The sequence below is a fragment of the Lissotriton helveticus genome, chromosome 1_1 (genome assembly GCF_964261635.1).
Source record: "Lissotriton helveticus chromosome 1_1, aLisHel1.1, whole genome shotgun sequence".
Taxonomy (NCBI): domain Eukaryota; kingdom Metazoa; phylum Chordata; class Amphibia; order Caudata; family Salamandridae; genus Lissotriton; species Lissotriton helveticus.
The window spans coordinates 1,757,011,771-1,757,026,731 of record NC_136057.1 but is presented as its reverse complement, the minus strand read 5'-3'; positions in this window follow the sequence as shown (position 1 = coordinate 1,757,026,731).

Sequence of the window (14,961 nt, the reverse complement as noted above, 5' to 3'; positions counted from 1 at the left end):
TCCCCCTTAACAAAGCGCACACGAACCCCGTATAAACGAGGGTGCAAACGACTCGTACAACAACAGAAAACATGTCTCCTGTGTACAAACCATTGCAAATGAATGTCCAGGCCACATCAAAACAGGAAAACAGATGGCCCAAGTCAGAATCACCCCTTATAACACACCCACCGAAAATTCAAAATAAGCCCCACCCACAAAAGGACCAAAAAAAGGGCCCACACACACACAACATATCATCCTTTGCAACCTACACATTTGCCTACAGAGACTGACAACACACCAACAACTGCACACATAGACCTTCACACATACACCTCAATCACATTCCGACCCACACACCCCCTTCACATTCAGACCCACAACCCCCATCCATACACACCATCACACCACCCAATCAAAGACACCCCACACCATGTCCATACACAAGAATCCAAAGTTCACAAACCCGGAGATGGAGATCCTTGCAGATGAAGTCATCAGAGTTGAGCCACAGCTGTTTGGCGCATTGGTCAGACAGACCAGCATAGCAGATAAAACACAGCTGTGGGAGAGGATCGGCAATAGGGTCAATGCTGTTGCACCCATCAGGCGCACCAGGAGGGATTGCCAGGCCAGGTGGTACGATCTGCGGAGGATGGTCAAGAGGAAGATGGATGAGGACTACGCCCAGAGCCAGCACACTGGAGGTGGTGGTCCACGCAGACCAGTACAGTACCAGCCCTGGGAGGAGAAGGTCATGGCCCTGCTACCACCAGTGGGAGTACATGGAATTGAAGGAGTCGTGGAGCCTGGTGAGTATACAAACAACTCATGTAACATGGGGAGACTCCCAGCAGTGTCCAGACATGTGAGGGGTGTGTGCACAGGACACCCAGCATAGGACAACAGTATAGGGGATGAATAGGACTCCCACCAGTGTCCAGACATAAGAGGGGTGGGTGCAGAGGACTCCCAGCATAGACCAACAGTATGGGGGGGTGGATAGGACTCCCACCAGTGCCCAGACATAAGAGGGGTGGGTGCAGAGGACTCCCAGCATAGGCCAACAGTATGGGGGTGGGTGGGTAGGACTCCCACCAGTCCCAGACATAAGAGGGGTGGGTGCAGAGGACTCCCACCAGCGTCCAGACATATGAGGAGTGTGTGCACAGGACTCCCAGCATAGGCCAACAGTATGGGGGTGGGTGGATAGGACTCTCACCAGTGTCCAGACATATGAGGGGTGTGTGCACAGGACTCCCAGCAGAGGCCAACAGTATGGGGGTGGGTGGATAGCACTCCCACAAGTGTCCAGACATAAGAGGGGTGGGTGCAGAGGACTCCCAGCATAGGCCAACAGCATGGGGGTGCAAGGGGCAGGGCCAGAAGGCTGCAAGGGAGAGGGTGTGAAGGGTGGAAGGGGGAGGGTAGGAGGGTGCAAGGGGGATGGTGAAGAAGCCAAAATGTTGCACACCTCTATCACCAATACTGTGTACGCACATGCCCAATTGCACTCATCCCATATGGCCCAGGTACACACCCATGCACCATGCTCAATGCACAGGAAGTGTGAAAGTACTGACAAGATAGCTGACACTTGGCCCTGGTGTAGGTAGCACAAGGGCCTCCTGTGACCAGTGCAAACACAAACTCCAGGAAAATGTCAGATATCTCGCACAGGAACTCACAACCACTGTCATGGCAGCATGCTCCATAGGGGGACAGCCACACCACAAGGGATGCAAAGGTGCAAATCAGACTCCAACTACCAGCATGGCCTGTCACACACACCCCTTACATAAACATAGCCTCCTGGGACAGGCAATGGAGTGCCCCACTGTCACAATTGTCATGTAACACAATAAAACAAATACAGATTTGATTACGCATCCAAGCAAAAAATGCACGGTGCTGATTCAAAAGTACCTTGTGCTACTTACACGATGCCGTAGCTTCACCTTTGTGACGCAGCAGACGCACAAAAAGTTGCGCCCTTTTGCTGGGTATTGACAAGGTGAGGCATCTGGGAGATCTGCCACGTTCCAAAGCCCTGTGCCACAAGTAGGTGTACTGGTCCAGGGGGGTGGGCAGTGCGTGGCCGTCACAGTGCAGCAACACCTCCCAAAAGTTGCTGAGTGAAATCACAAAGATTTCACTCAGTCACTTTTATGCACATGCTGCATCAAAACCCTGTGCATGCTTGAAGCAGGCGTAAGGATTGACGCTGCATTGTACAGATAGGGCCACACAGAGCCTTGCTGGATCTGCGTTGCGCCAGCGACACAACCACAGCAATGTGCCACCTCTATGGCACATATGCGAGACGCAGTCGTTCTTTTTCTCCACCATAGTGATCCGCATAGTCAATGTGTTGCATCCATGCTGTCATAGCTGTGGTGCACAATGACTGGCAAATCCCTGCTGACATGCATGGCAGTGTCAGTCATTGTAAACAGTCCCTCACATATCAATCTGACACCACAACATACCCATCCACAAGTGAACAATGAGAACAATCCAAAGCAGGTGGAACAGTGCCAACGACAAGGTATATGAAAATTGAATGTTGCATGAAATGGCATTAACATTGTCTGTCTCTCACACCCACAGGGCAATGTGCGCAATCTACCCCCCAACCAGGGGGAGATGGATCACAGTCCCAGGCTCCGCAGGACCCTGATCCCACCAAGAGTGACGCCTCTCACCACTCCATGGATGACCACAACCCACCTGGCACTTCTGGAGCCCAAACCCGTGCAGCAGCTGGACCAGGGACATCTGTGCCAACCACCATACCCATTCCTGCCACATCCCAGCAGACAGCTCGGAGTCCTGCCCAGACTCCACGACTGAGCCAGTCTGATATTGATGGACAAGCTTCCCCGGGCACCCAGGAGGAGGACAACACCACCACTGCCATCCCTCAGGGGTCCCGTCGACCCGATGTGCCCACAATAGCAGGCCAGGCTTGTGTGGGCAGGGGTGGTGGGAGTGGCACAAGGCGGAGGCGAGAACCTGACCAGCCAGCTGCAGGGCCCGATATGTCTGAACTCAGAGATATCATGGAGGTATACCGGCAGGACACCAGGGAGTTCAGCCAGGTAGTGGGGGCCCTCACTGAAATAAAAAACCAGCAGGCCGAGCAACCGCCAGTCAACGACGACACCAAGGACGGATAGAGGCAAGACTGGCTGAGCTCTTGACGGTGCAGAAGGACATAAGCCATTCACTCCGTCGGATCGCAGACAACATGCAGCACCCTCCCTGTGTCACCAGGCCAGAAATATCTAGGCAAAGACTGCCACCAGGCACAGGGAGGGAAGAGGAGGAGGAATTGTCCGACGGAGCTTCCCAGGCATCGTCAAGGCCTGCACATGAGGGTCCCCCAAAGAAGGTGGGTTGTCCACGCAAAAGACAGTGAATGGCAGTGGGCCATACTCATCTCCCAGGTCACCTGGGCTGGCGTCTTGCCTTTGTGTGCAACAGCATCACCTTATTGACTGTCCTACTCTCCCACATGGACTTGCTGGTCACAGTCTGAACAATGCTTCCAAGCACTGTGGTCTTCACTCTGTTGACTCAAACGGCAAGGCATCACATCTCCCTCTGTGAACTTTGGATTCCCCCATTTTTGTACAGCACCTTGCACCTACTCATGTTTCCCCCACAAGATTGATAAATAAACATAACAAACACAATATATCGTGATGTTGCAGTCGTATTCCCTGAGTCCACAACATACGTGTGGAGATATGTCAAAGTATGCCAGAGTTTAGAACAAACTCAACCCATCCATACACTGGGTTCTGAGTCGGGTTGAGGACACACATAGGTCACAATGTATCATCAACTACATATTAGGATGCCAATACTCACCCGTGATGGTTTCTATCTGCTGGGGAGGGGGGGCTTGGCATACTGCACTGACAGACAGTTCTTGAAGAGTTTCATGAAGGTAAAGAGGTCATGGGTAATGTGTAGGTGCCCAGGGAGGGAGTACCAGGTCTGTTTGGTGAGGTGGAAGAACTATCTCCCGCATGCAGTTGTACTGTGGATGTGGCGAATGTTGCCCAGGGCATCGGGGTGTTGGGGCAACGGGGTACTGGATAGGAGACGTCCCTATTCGTTTTTGGTGCTGGGGTTGTGGAGTGCCTACTGAGTGTGGATGAGGAGTATGAAGGTGATCCTGCAGTTGTCAGTGATACTATTGTAGGTATCTCAGGTGGACGCTCATGTTGCTGTGGCAGGGGATGTTGATGATGAGTTTTGTGCATGTACCCTGGATGTGCACAAATCCTCCTGGAGTCTGGCTGCTGTTCCTGCGTAGAGGGTGCTGCCGTAGTTGAGCCGGCTTGTGTCGTGGAGCTGGGTGGCTGTCTGTCTTCACTAGGAGTGGATCTATCTGAAGATCATTGCCACCATGCAGAGAGACTTGCAGCAGGAGGTAGTGATGGTGTTGACTTGCATGGTCATTGTGAATAAGGAGTGTACGATGATCACCTGCTTGCTTGCATGGACACTGTGTGCATGTGCGATACCCAGGCCGTTGTAACACAAGGAGTCGGCCCAGCCGTAAGGGGACATTACTCAGATGATGAGCTCAGTCTTGTCCGTCCAGCCTCAGGTGGCTGATGTTCATCCATTCCTCAATGCACCTCATGCCTATTTTAATGTTGGATCTGGGAGTGGCTGGGTCTTTGGTGAGGGTGAGGTGCAGCTGGGTGTCAATGGCACAGGATATGATGATGATGTGTGTGTGTGCATGTGATGGTGGAGAGTGAGGTCATGGAGACATTGTACATTGTCATGCTGATAGATGAAGCTGGGGCATGGGCCCAATGACCCCCGTGTTCTACGTGACGATGGGGGGATGCGGAGACCCAGGGCCTTGCTGGGGATGTACTTGGCCATTACATCCTGGGACTTCATGTGGATCCCAGTGTTGGAGATGTGTGATGTGACAGTGTGGTAGCACATGGTGTTGAATGCCGTTGAGCAGTCGGTGGGGTGAGGGTGGTGGTCTCATCATTTATGAGCAGGTTCCAAGTTGGCATTGGTGGTGGAAATGAGGGTTGTGGCAGTGGGGTGAATACTGTAGACGATGGTCTGGGGCGGGTTGCCTGGAGATGTGTGCTTGGAGGGAGATGGTCAGTTGCTCCTTGACTGTCTACTTGTTGACATTTGCCGGGTAGGTAAGCAGGCTGATGTCCCAGGACACCCTGCGGTACTGACGCCTGTTGTCAAAGAAGGGCCTGGGTTACTGCATGCCCCCAGCTCCCATGGGAAGTGGCATACGCAAAGGAGCCATGCATGACGTGCCGGAGGTGGGCTTCAAGGAGGGTGTATGCTGTGCTTGAGTTGTTTTGTGGGAAGGGTCCTGATGGAGAGCCAGAGTGGATGGTGTACATGAGTGGGGTGGTGTCTTAGCTGCTAACGGGAGTCCAGGACCTGATGGGGGGGCATGTCCTGTGAAAATTAGCGATGTCTGCCTATGTGTGGCGAGGCTGTCGGGTACGTCCATGATCTTGGAGTGCTAGTAAGTTGAAAGGGATCCCTTTGGCCTTGCAAGGGTGGGATGTTGTTTGGATGGAGAGCTGGGGTTAGATAGTTCACACACAATGCCAATGAGGCCATTCATGTGGTGTATGTTGCTGCCTAGCCCAAACATGAAGGTTATCCTCTTGTCCGTGCTGATGATATGGTAATGTGTGTGTAGTGGATTTCATGAATGAAAGCTAAATGATGGTTGTTTGGTTTACACAGTTTACACATTAGTCTGGCTTGACCTGTATGAGTCCACGAGGTCTGCCTTGTCCCTGGTAGCTTAACAGTTGTTGTGCTACACAGGAAAGTCCCACAATATGGCAAGAGTGTTGGAACAGTTGCTGATCCAGTGTGTGTGGTTGCAGGGTGTGGCGGTGGCGTTGGTTTGAGTGTCCTGTGTGTGGGTGCCACACAGCTTGTCTGTGTCCACTCAGGTAAAGTACTATTTGGTGGATCTGTAGCAGAGTCTGAAGCTGTGTGTTTTGACTTGGACAAATGGATGCAAATGTAGTTGTACCAATGCAGGATGGTGGTGTGGGTGTCATCCAGGCACGAGTTGCACTCACCCTGACCGATGTAGTGTGTGTAGGTGCGGCCCTGTGTGCAGATTTCGTTGTCCAATGTCTGAGGAGCATTCAGTATATACGTTTCACAGCTCTGTGGTCTCAGAATTTGTCTCAATTCCTGAGGAAGCCTCTCTGCTCAATTAGCAGATGTGTAAATCTGGTTACCCTACTGACCCCTTGTCCGCCAAGCAATACAACACCTTTGCTAAGATTTACAACCACCATATAAACGCCATTTGTAATCTTTAGCTCTGATTGGGCTCTAATCTGGATGCCTGGAAACACGCTTTCCTCCTGCCCATCTTGAGTAAAACAAATGCAGATCCTGAATATCCTTCCAATCATAGACCTAACTCTCTTTTAACAGCTCCGGCAAACATTTCAGTGAAATATGTCTGTCGATAAATGATGCCCTTTGTAGAAGATAATAGCCTCCTCCACAACTCGCAATCCAGCTCCCATCTCTGATATAGTATGCAGCAATCGGCCGTCATAGAAATGGCAGACTCTATACGCTGTGAGGGCAACGGAGGTTCCAAGGCGGGGTTGGTGCTGTTAGACTTGTCTACAGAATTTGACACCGTCAAACATCCCATTCTTCTTAACCGCATTAAGACCATAGGTGTGGGGGGCTCAGTGCAGAACGGGATATCGCCCTAACTAACTTACGGCACACATCAGATCCAGACCTACACATTCATCTCACCAGTCAAACCAATGTAGTGGTGGGTGCCGCAGGGCTCTGCTCTGAGCCCAGTGACTTTTAATATTTGCTTAACCCCGCTGGCTGAATCAATTGCCATGTCTGAATTCAACATCATATCATGTGCTGATGATCTTCAGCCTCTATTCATCTAAAATGCTGTGTGTGTTTGACCCACTCAAAAATTGACTACCGATTTTTGCGGCCTCAATGGACCAACTTTGCTTCAAAATTAATCCAGATAACACCTAGGTCCTATATGTTTAAAAAAATCATTCTCAACTCTCTACCAATCTTTGGTGGCCAGAGGATCTGGCCATTTCTCTGGCACACAAGGACTTGGTCAGGAATCTGAGACTCAGATGGGACAATCGTCTATCCCTTGCCACACAGGTACAAGAGGCGGGTACTGCTTGTTTTGGCAAGATTGAGAAAATCTAGAGATTTCTTAAGTATCTGCACAATGTAATCCAGGAAATGGTGGTTGACACACTAATCAAGTCCCATTTTGACTAAGCAAATGGGTCATCCGTGGGTCTCACATTAGGCTTGCTACGTATACTGCAGATGGTCTCCAATGTGGCTGCCCGGATGGTATGTGGAGTCTCCGTTTGACAACATATCTCCCCCTTACTTCAACTAGTCCATTGGCTGCCCATGGCTACACAAACAGATTTCAATGCGCTGACACTCGCCTACAGTGCAGGACTCAGTCGTGGGTCGGACTACCTTTGGAGGAGGCTCCGTCCCTATTGTCACTCACGACCTCTGCGTTCCATAGACAAGCACTTGCTCATTGGTCAGCAAAACCAAGATCAGGAGGTGAAACCTTTCAAGTAGGAACCACCCAATGTGGGACAAAGCCACCTCTTCCGCTGCAAAGGAATCTGTCTGAATGTGAGTATTGCAAAGGCCTTGAAACCTGGCTATTTAGCATGCTTGATTACTTGCTACTCCGTATGCTGCCTCCTTTTTGGTGACCAACAGTTCTGTGACACTGCGTTGGGTTAGATGTGCGCACAAAAAAGGATCATTCACATATTCATGGATGGCTTAGCAGAATTGTGGGTGTAGGCTTGGAGACCTGTAGATGCAAGTTAGACTGAGGGTGGTCAGGGTGTTGGTTTGAAACATGAAGTGCAGATGGCTGACAATGCTGTGTCCTTGGTCTTGTATGTGACTCTTAGGGGGTACTTCAGACACTATTTCAAATCACACGCCTGGATTGTTGGTGTGGTCACTGCTGGTGATCGAGTATCCATCTGTGATGGCAATGTAGAAGTAGTGTACTGAGGTTGCGTACAACCAGGTTACAGTAATGAAGGCAATGTGTGTGGCTGTTGTGTTGATGAGGTAACAGAGTCCAATGGCATGCTGGTGGATGTAGCGGGTGTCCAGTACGAGGCACATGACCTGCTTGTACAGACATGCACAGTTATGTGAGGCAACGCGGTGTTGGCAGTATGAATTCCACACACTGCCTGACAAGCTATCATGGGTGCACCTAGAGGTTGCCTGATAGTAGGTGGATGATTGTCTGGTGTTCACTGTTTGGAGGGTGGCTAAAGCATGAGTCTGTCGTCTTATCTGTGTCATGGAAGGACCAGAGTGTCTTGCACTGTGCACGTTGCAGGCACTAACGGTCCTGCCTTTGGAACAAAGGTGCTGCAACACTGGCACTGACCAGCTGCTGCCTGCCTTAAGAATGGAGGGAGGGAGTAGCATCTTTGAGGTATGTGTGTTGCAGAATCAGGGCACTCGGTGGTGCGGTGTCGCTGGGGAGGCAGCAGCAGGAACGAGTGAACACATGATGGCAGAAGTGGTGAGACACCATGCAACAGTAGCACACAAAGACAAGGAGTTTTGAAAGGCACCATGTAACATGTGTATGGAAAGGAAGGAGTGTCTGGTTAGTCATGGGTCACTGAAAGAACATGGATGAACAATCACCAATTATGACAGGCACAGGATCAGGCACCAAAAGGCCAAGAGAGGCACAGGACACACAGCGTCAGCAGGTGTTGCCTGACCGTTGTGGGTAGCAAGGTTAAACAATATATACATAACCTTGTACGTCATACACAATATGGATGTTTAGCCATTATGAACTGCATGCATGTTGCCACAGTACACATACTCACATATGCACAATAATTGAAAATTATGCCATCGATGACGCATGCAGACTGTCAACAGATCCACGGTGACAGTGATGAGGCACAATGTACTGTGCGGAACACATTTCATACACAAATGGATCTAGTTTGTGTTGAGGCCATGCTGCTTCAGCCAATGTCCATGGCCATGGCCATTGCTCCGAACAAAATAACAGTAATGCAATGATGTTACCTGTGATGCTGGTGAAACAATCTCCACACGACTGCCAGGGACTGTCGGTACCTTGAATCCTCAGAGACGTGCGATGCTGAAAGAGGTCCATCTCCCGATAGCCCCTTGGTCTGAGTATGAATAAAAGACTCAAAAGGGTGATCAGGCGAGGGAAGGAGAGGATGGGAACAACAGGGAGGGAGATCTGCAACAAAGTTAAACAAGCATAAGGATTCTACACTTCTTGTCACTGAATCACAAATTACCTCAGGACCTATACTGTAACAGTTACACCTGTAAACGAAAACAACAGCCACTGTATCCTAGTTGGCAACACAGAAATGTAAATGATACTAGATTTGTGTATTGAACACAGTCACATGAAAGGTAGCAGAGGTTGTCATCTAAATGAAGGGGGTAAAACACTCTCCAGGCTGCTGCAATGCAATCAGATCCATGCGGTCATCAAGTGAGTCACAGTGTATGAATTCTGGGCCAATATACAGATTAACAAATGTGTGTAAGTGATACTCACACGAAGCCAGCAATCCGTAGTTAGCCCTGGGAATCAGTGAGGGTCAAGAATGGTAATTACACATCACCCGCAAGAGCCGTATGAGGCTCATACAACGAGGGAGGGAATTATGTAAATACAAGGGAGCCACGCACAAGCCAGTCATTGGCTCTTCCAACTGTCCTTTACAATGCCTAACATGACAATTTTATTTATTTTATTTAACGATTTGTAAAGCGCCTGGTGACCCGGAGGCATCCCCGCGCTGGTGGGAACAAACTCAACAGAGAGTAATGAGGTACAAAGCCACAAAACCGCTCCTACCGTGACCATAATATGCAGCACAGTACAAGAGAATCCTGGAATTAATGTCACCTGACTGGTGCAACGGAAGAGTTCAATTTTGCTACAGCACAATGTTGCAATGTCATATGCGCAACAATCCTGCCATCATGGGAATAGAAAGTTAACATCAACTTACAGAGAAGGCTTGAAAAGCAGTGTTCTCCACCTGCACTGAGGTAGGGACATGACAGTGACATTACATACTGGCACAAGGGCGAATGCATCCATACGAACAGACTCACAGGACAGTTGACAGAACATGTGGGACATACACTGGACCACACCTTCACAACATGGTTGTTTGGAAATCTAACTGTACTGCCACACAAGATTAATGGGATGACCAGACACATCCTGCTACACACAGTGAGGCTGCAATTCCCCACAGAGCCTGTAGTTGTGATGTCACAAACAAAGTCAACCGGTGGTATACGCAATGTGTCAGGGTCAAGCTTTACACACATTGATGCATTCACCAGACTCAAAACTCAACAAAAGATGACTGTCAAGAAGGGTGACTGTGCTGTCATGGGAGTGATGCAACATGAAATTTGATCCATGGTGATGAGACATGTATGGATGGTTCTACATCATGTATAGAATCAGTTTCCACACATTCCCAAACCATAACAACCCCAAACAGCCTGTTTGGATATCTTACCCGAACTAAAATTTGCACATGTCCATGCATGGAACGCAGATTTGGGCCACGTTGTACTCATCATGAGAAATAGCAGGAGGACTAAGGTGACATGAACAGACAACAGGCACAGCAACCTGGGAATGAGAGGCACACAAGTGGTCACCTTCAATATCCTTTCGTAAAGGCATGGTTATGGTAAAATCACAATCAATGTAGTACACATGTACATTTCAAGATCAATCATTGCACATTTGTGTGTGGCATGAAATCAGCACTTGCGTGACACATCGGATCACACATCAAAGTGAGTTTGCATACAGTCAGCTGGACCCACACATTGCAACACATGCCACTCTAGGGTACGAGCTTGCACACTCATTCCCAGTGACTCACCATCATGAGAAGAAGTTGAGTATGAGCTGACTCCGGATAACATCCTCCTCCTCCTCATCACTTGCATCGTGGCCAAGCCCTTGATCCTCAATGGCTGGATGTTCCAGCTCCTCAGGATCCAGGATGAGTGGCAGGGCCTTCTCAACTGCCATGTTGTGCAGCATGCAGGACACAATGAAGATGTTACAGACCTTGGCCGGAGCATATGGGAGGGATCTGCCGGTCTTATCAAGGCACCGGAATCGGCTCTTCAGGAGGCCAAACGTACGCTCAATCACTCGCCTGGTCTGCCCGTATGCATTATAGTACCGCTGATCTGCAGCTGTTCTCGGGTTGCGCAGAGGTGTCATTAGCCATGGCATGTTGGGATATCCTGCGTCACCTAAAATTTTACATCATGTAAATAATTGGCTCAGGAGATGCCGTCAGAGCAAGAGATACTGAGACACACAGTACAAACAGATTTTACCCACCAACAAGACATGCCCACTCATTGTGCAGCTGCAGCATCATTCGTGGTACCCTGCTACGCCTCATGATGAATGCAACATGGCACGATCCTGGAAAACGTGCCCAAACATGGGAAATTAGCATGTTAGCAAGACACACCACCAGGGCATTTATTGAGTGGTAATGTTTCCTGTTGCGGTAAGCCTGCTCCTGAGCCTGTGGTGGCACCAAAGCCACATGTGTTCCATCTATGGACCCAATCACATGTGGCATCCCTCCCAGGGCATAGAATTCACCCTTGACATCTGTCAACTCTTCTGGCATTGGAACTTTAATGAATTCATCAATGTGCTCCAACATGGCTGACAACACATCAAGCAGGACACGACTGAACATCGTCTGAGACATACCCCCGACATCAGCTATGGTAAATTGAAACGTACCTGTAGCAAAGAAATGTAGGGCTGCCATCACCTTTACATTGGGGGTCAGCGCCGTCGGATACCTGTGTCGCGCTTGGAGATGTGGTTCCAGCCTGTTCGTCAAATCCTGAACCAACGCTCTAGTGAATCTGTAATGTCGGATGCTGTCATGTTCCCTCATGGTAGCCAAGTCTGGAAATGGCCTTGGTAGAGGTGGTGCCCTGCTGGACATAGTTGTGAAGAATGGATAACAATTGCCAGCCAACAACGATATCAATGTACATAGCACATGCAACACTGCTACTACACATCAGGTCACTATGTAGTCTGACGTGTGCAATACATCCAGCACACATATGCCAGCTTGCTGGACCTTGTACGAAAACCCACATACACCTGTTGATTAATAAATATACATTACATGCCCTCAAAAGAGCTGCTGGGCTGGTCTGAGTGATCAGCCCAAGATATCATTGGAGTGACACATGTCACAAGACATGCATTGGAAGAATGTCCTCCCATCCAGTCAGCTGACTGCAAGGCACACACCCAGGTCACATGGAATATCAAATGTACATATGAAACAAATTACAATGAAGGTGTGCATGTGACAACAAAACACCACAGCCATTGTCACGATGCAGATGTGTATGCCTGGGGATAAAAGATGTATGATGCCATCAAACACAAACGCCGTGAAAATGGCCATGTGGCATGGTGTGCGTACATGGCAAACCATTAACATCGCAACACAGACCCATGATAGATGTACCAACAGCAGATGCAGTTTGCGTAACACAAATAGCAAGCTCAATCTTTTACATGACACACACTGGACATAGTCACATAGGGTCATGTTGAGCCTCTGATTGTCAATTGACAAAGTGACCCGGTCCCTGGCATCATGGAACTGGGGCCCGTAGTGATGACTGTGCCATCCCAGTGTTGATGTGCATGTCTACATGTGCATACTGATATACATGGTCCAAGTGTGAAGGTGATGTGTACCACATAGTGCCCAAGCAGACATGACATGTGTCAACAGGACATCACACATTGATTATACAACAAGATCAGATGTCCTGTGCTATATCACAGCCTGCAACCCCTAGGGTCTACTCATGTAAGTAAAAAAGACAGGATCTTGATAGCCATCCTTGTTTGAACCGTACCCCTACATTACGTGCATGTGTGTGGGATGTTTCACTATTGAAATGGTGCCATACGTGAGCTAAGCATACCCATACATTACGTGCGTGTGTGAAGGACATTTCACTATTGAAATCGTGCCATACGCGATGTGAAACGCACCGTACACGTGAGGGGATCTCAAAAAATACTCTGGGGATACCTAGGGGACAAGTAGTAGGCCCTGATGCAGCCTGGTTGTCATGGATACTGAGATTTGAATGTGTGCTACAGGTGTCCTGCAAAAGTCAGTTGGTCTAAAATATACAATTTTGCTAAATAATTGTGGAACTGAAGCTCAAATTTTAAACCATGCAAATGTGTGTCAGGGCCTTATGTTTAAAGGGATTGGATGAAACGTAGGATGCAAAGTAATGTGGCCTATCACACTGTAGTCCTGGGGCTGAAAGCCCCTCAGCAGCACAGATTTAAGGCTGCATGTGGCTGGGAGAGAGCACTTGCCTGCACAACATTGGAGTAGACCACACTGCTGCTGTCTCTGCATTCCCTGGAGACTTATATTTCCCACGATGGAGAGGGCACCAGCATTCTCTGAGGAGGAAAACCAGGCCCTGTTGGATGCCCTCCTACCACAGTACAGCAAGCTGTATGGGAGACCAGGGGAGCAGATGAGTGCTGACTGTACTAGCTTTGACTGTGCACCTGTTGTGTGGGTGTCACAACAGGCATTGTGTATTGGTGGGACAGACAATGTGGTTTTGAGAGAGTCCCAGGGGGTGTACATGGTGGTGTCTCTCATGCAGAGCATCATGTAATTCATGTGTGTTCACTCCTCACTTCGTAGTGAATGACACATTCAGCCGTGCAAGACCTTGGTGGCTTTATTCATAAATGTCCTGAGATGTAACAGTGTTTCGCCCAGGCTGACAGCTGAATGTACTCACCGATGTTTATGACTTGTGGGGACCTATGGTGATATTAAACAAATGATGTTTTTGACCTCATGGCAATTGAAGTGTGTGAATGTTCCTTGTCATCTGGGTGAGTGTATATGTGATGTGTAGCACCACAGCTGCATGGCGTATGCATCAGCTCTAGCCATCTGATGTGACAAGTATGCAGTGCTGTGTGCCTGACTACCAAAGTTAGCATGACACCTGTAACACCTCTTTGTCAAGTGGCACATGTGCAAAGTGAGGGTTGTACCTACTGTGGTCAGTGACAGGCGCGTGATCTGTGCTAGGGTGTATCTGTCTGGTCTGCTGAGGGTTGTTAAGTGGAGTAGGAAATGTGACTGCTTGCCACGTGCTGTCCCACTCTCTGCTGTTGCATGTGTTGTACAGTGTGTGCCATGATCAGTGAGTGTGTTGCCCCCCTTATGCCATCTGTTGTCTTACATAGGCATGTAGTGCAAGGGGGTTTGCCCACAGGCCAAATTCACATGTACGATGATGCAAGTCCTGTCAGCATCCTATGGCCTGTTCACATCATCAATGTAGTGCAAGTGTGTGTCTCTGGGACATGGAGCAGGTGCAGTCACTTTGTCTTCCTGACAGGTAACTGCCTACGAGAAGGGGGAGATATGGTTGGACATTGTCAGGGCTGACAGGTCTGTGGGGGCCCTCGCCGGCGGCTGAGCAACATCAGGAAGAGGTGGCAGGACATCCGGTGCCGGACCCTGCGTATCGCCCGGGTTCAGCTGAAGCTGTCACCTATACGCCGGCATGGTGGAAGCCGTCACCTCACCCCTACATGCTCCGGGTCCTGGAAGTGGTCTTTCCAGACCTCCATTGGCAGTTGCAGGAGAGACAGCAGCAAGGAGGGGGTATGTACATGGCTGGTGTTGTGTGTCACCTGCTACTTGAGGTGCTCTGAAGCCTGGAAACACTCCCACAGTTGGGATGTCTGGTCAGACAGGCTAT